Source organism: Marmota marmota, unplaced genomic scaffold (assembly GCF_001458135.2).
Source record: "Marmota marmota marmota unplaced genomic scaffold, marMar, whole genome shotgun sequence".
Classification (NCBI taxonomy): domain Eukaryota; kingdom Metazoa; phylum Chordata; class Mammalia; order Rodentia; family Sciuridae; genus Marmota; species Marmota marmota.
The window spans coordinates 8,645,160-8,650,062 of NW_026000093.1; the positions used below are offsets into that span (position 1 = coordinate 8,645,160).

The window sequence follows — 4,903 nt, forward strand, 5'->3', positions numbered from 1 at the left end:
ACACACACACACACAGTGTTATCATTCAATTTGTTTCCTAAGGAGGAATTCATAAAACATGAAGAGTCGGTAGAGTTCAAAGAAGTAGAGCCTAGAAGTAGTCTTCAAATCTAATTAGAGACAATATGTGATAGTGGTCTTCTTAGAAAAATAAATTATTAAATGTATCTGCCCCCTTTTCTCTTCTAACACCCTAATGAGGTGTTAACAAATACTAGAAAAGCCAAAGCATGGATGACAAGAAAGTCAAAAGATAAGATCCTCACCAATCCACTAACCAAATACTGAAACCTAAATTCAGCTGACTTTCTATACGGAATTGTCCCAGTGCTGAATCATTCTAGCTCAAGTTACAATAGCAGGAGACTATGAAATAAAGATACACTCCAATAGACCATTAATGGCAGTTATATGATCTACCATATAGACTAGTAGGATCCTTGTTACATTTGAGAAATATGAGAGAAAACAACAGGTTAATTTTTTTGCCTTTTTTTTTTTTTGGACAATTTATTCTTCAGATTGTTTTGTGGCAGAATCCAAATTTCTTAAGGGTTTAAAGTAAAGATTACTCAATGTTTGACAAATGTTTGGTCAGACGGACTGTACAATGTGTTCTAATATGATTCACTGTTCCTGAAAGTGGGAAAATCTACTTCCAGTTCTTAAGTCAGGAAAATTCTGTAACTTGACCCCTCTGTGAGGGGACATGCTTCTGGCATTGGTTGCCATTATTCCCTCAAGTTTTTTTTTTTTTCTTCCCTCCTTTCTCTTTAAATTTCCTCTGGCTGTGCTCTATTATTCCATAGACCTTTAGGTTTTCCCTCTTTGTAATCGGATGCCCTATTCAGCAGTGTGCAGGAAGCTGTCTCAATTTACTTTGGTTCTTCTCAGCTGCCTCTGCTTTCCTGAGCTCCATGTGTGTCTTGTTTCATCCTCTAAATTTTCCCTTTTGAGGGCGCTTGTACTATTTTAATATTTTTTTGTCAAGAAAGTGTGGTTTTTTTACATAATGAGTTGATTAACAAATATCAAGGTAATCAAGAAGAATATTCAATCTCTTTTATAGTGTTTCTTAAAACTCATTTCACAGAAAAAAATTGAAATACTCCCTATGACCTACCTAAGTCACACACATGCACAAACACGCACATATACTAATTTTCTTATTTTTAAATTTTAGTTTTAATTTTTATCAATTATACATGAACATTAAAGAGTCAGATAGTGACACTAGGATTACTGCATTAAAAAAAAAGCAGGCCTCAAGGATGCCAGACCAAGACTCTTGGAGTCTCCTGGATATTTTAAACTTCATCTTGCTGTTGTTGGTTTTGGTATATAAAACTGCATCTCCAAGTAGCATGCTTATGTGGATACTTCTTGGGTTTTTTGTTTTGTTTGGTTTTTTTGTTTTAAGGCATGACCTATTACCTTTCCTTTTTGGAAAATGAAGATTTAATTTTTTTTCCCACTCTCATCCTTAGTACATCGACTCAGTTCACCTCCATTCATCCTTTCATCATAGTTACATTGAATGAAACTCTGGTCGGATCAACAATGTTGCATCATTTTATCTATATAAAGCGATTTTACTTTGTACCATTTGTTGTGTGATATTTGCTTTTCTTTTGTTGCTCAAACTTTTAGTTTCTCCTCACTTTAATAAATGTTTTGCTTCCTTTGCTTTGTTTTTTTCTGGGCTCCAGTTAAGTTAATGTCAAATTCTCTTCAAATTGTGGAAACATTTTTTCAATCCACTCAAAACACAGGGATTCTTCCCTAGTGCCCACCCCCCGCCATCTCCCACCTTATACCAATGTGATTCTATAACATGTACAATCAGAAAAATGAGAAATTATACCCCATCTGTGTATAATATATCAAAGTACATAAATGCATCCTACTGTCACATATAATGAATTAAAACAAAAAAAAAATTTAAAAATAAGGATTCATCAGTTTCATTTCCTTTGAGTCATTGGGACTGCTCTAATCTGTGCAGGTCCATAATTGACAGTCTCTGTTCCTCATTCATTTTTATCTTAGGGAATTCTCTTTGTTTCTCTGTTGAGTTATATCTGTTTCCTGGATCCCATGTTTTCTTCTTTCATGATTTATGCTCTTGCCCTGGAGAAATACCATCTCAAGTAGCTTCTTGAAACGGGGAACACAGGAGTAGACTTTTGAGATCATGCATATCTGAAAAAGACTTTAGTCAACCTACGCATAGAATCAACAGTTTGGCAGCGTATAGAGTTCTAAGTTGGAAATGATTTTCCTTCAGAATTCTGGATTCAGTGGCCTCCATTGTCTTTTAGCATCTTTATCTTTTGCCTATGACCTAGTATTTTTTTTTTCTAACTTCTGGAAACTTGTATGACTTTGCCATTGTCCCCACTGTTTTAATATTTCATGATAATATGTTGCTATAGTTTGGATATGATTTAATTATGTCCCCCAAATTCCATTGTGATTGAAGGGTTGGTCTACAGAGTGGTGCTTTTGTGAGGTTTTGTAACCTTTCCCCAGGTTAGAAACATGCAGTATTGTATTCTTTCACAATGCTGGGTAAATACAGCCAATCCCAAGTCCCAGTCAGCCATGAAATCTCAAGGAGAAACAGCTAACACTACACAGTATATTGTGCTGATAAGCTCTGATGTTTGGTAGTTGAGGAATATTCAAAGTATTTTCAACATATATTTCTTTCTACCTGCCTCTCTTGTCCCCCAAGGCTGGGGATCGAACCCAGGGCCTTGTGCATGCTAGGCAAGTGCTCTACCACTGAGCTACATCCCTAGCCAGCCTGCCTTCCTCCTTCTTCCTTACCTTTTCTTCTCTCTCCCTATCCCTCCCCTCTCTTTCCCTCTTTTTTTCCTTCCTCCTTCCCTCTTTCCCTCTCTCTTTTATGGTGCTAGAGATTGAACCCAGGGCATCATGCAGGACAATCAGGCTTACTACCACTGAGCTACCTGTTCCCCCCTCCCCAGGCCAACATACTGTGTTTTCAGTTTCTGGTGATATATTGGGACATAATCCCATTGTAAGTCAAGGAGCTTCTATATTTACAAAGTCTTAAATTTAGTGTCATATGACATCTTCAACTAGAATATAAAATCATATCTTGGATCTATGTGTTTTTGTTTTCACCACTGTGTCTGGCATGGTGCTAAGGATGATAAATGCTTGCTGAATATGTGAATACACGAATAAGAATTATTTTATGATCAAGCTTATGTAAAGAAAAAAATAAGTATACATTATAATTGTTTCCCTTTTTTCCAGTCTTGGGCACTATATTTCTTATGTGTCTTTTCTGTCTCAATTACACTACTCTAATGCCTTCCATAGTAAATTTCTTTATGAATTAGATAAATTGTTCAAACATTTGAAATAATGAAGCTAAAGGTACGGTATTTCCTGTCACAACACAATCCCAGGTGGTAGGGTGTAACAGTTAAAGAAGTAAGTTCTGCCCCCAGCACTTGGCTGTGTGACTCTGTGCAAGTTACTTACTCTCTCTGGATCTCAGTATCCTGATATTTAAAAAAGAAATAATAATAGTAAATAAGTTATTTGTGAATATTTAACCTTATTACTTATATAAAACACAGTTCTTGGCACATAAGTCTATTAAGATCATTTGTATTTCTATTTCAGTGAACTAATTGTTTATACTTTGGTCTTTTTCTTGCCAAATTCCAGCTTTGATGATCATGAAAAATTATGATTTTTTTTTTCCTGAGCAATGAAGAAAGTAATTACCAGAGTGATAAATGCTTGGAGTGCAGTTCAACAGAAATGTGTGACAGAAGGCTGTGACTTGAACTGGGCACATTTTGGTCTTTTCCCTTCAAAGGCCATGGCCCTGTCAGCTGTACTCTGCTCTGAACCTGAGAAATCAGTCAAAGGGGAATGAATTTCGTGGCATGGTTCAAAACACAGTTGCCATGATTCAGGGGGCTTGAGGGAACCTGGATGAGTGAAGGACCAGTCGTGTGATCTACAAAAGACAGGAGCAGCAGGGAAAGTGGATTCAAGCCGTTTCAAGGTAAACAATCGTAGACTTCTGACTTTTTATTTAAATATTTGTTATATTAAATGTTACTATTTTTGATCAGGCAATATGTTGATATGGTTAAAAAGTCAAATTAATATAAAAGGCATGCAGCATAAACTCTCATTCCTGTCCTTGCCCCTGGGTGTTTCTTTTCCTTATCATAGAAAATGGCTTTTACTTTGTTTAGAACTTCCTTCTAAAGTTCTCATGCAAATGCAAATAAATAGGAATATATATTCTTAATTCTCTTCTTTTTGCACACTTCACAAAAGCATAGTGTGGCATATCCAGGTGCATTCACTAATCTTGCACCTTGCTTATAATAGAAATATTCATGCAGATTTTTCGGTAATAGTCAAAGGTTTATTCATGTGCATATAATGTTTTCTTATATAACTGTGCCATAATCTAACTGATACTTTTTTTTTTTCTTGGACTGTGTGTATGTGTGTGTGTTGTGTTTGAACCCAGGGCCTCATGCATGCTAGGCAAGCACTCTGCCACTGAGCTACATCCTATCCTTTTTTTTTTTCTTTTAATTTTTATTTTGAGACAGGGTCTTGCTAAACTAGCCAGGCTGACCAAGAACTTGTGATCTTTCTGCTTCAGTCTCCCAAGTAGCTGGAGTTATAGGCATGTACAACCGCATCTAGATATCTTAGCCAGTTCTTAATGATGGGTACTTGACTTGCTTCTAATCTTCTGCTTTTACAAAAATGTTATCATGAATGCACTTGTTTAGATATCTGTGAACATAAATTTCCCAGAAGCATTATTGGGTCACAGGTAAGTGATTTTGTAATTTCAGTAGATGTTGCCGAATTATTTCTCCTAAAGTTT

General features: G+C 36.0%; 1 non-coding gene across 1 annotated transcript; it reads right to left on the reverse strand.

Moving 5' to 3' along the window:
• Positions 1 to 2,726: 2,726 nt before the first annotated feature.
• Positions 2,727 to 2,805, reverse strand: Trnaa-agc. Its single transcript has one exon. It is a non-coding gene; the product is annotated as a tRNA-Ala (tRNA).
• Positions 2,806 to 4,903: the final 2,098 nt, after the last annotated feature.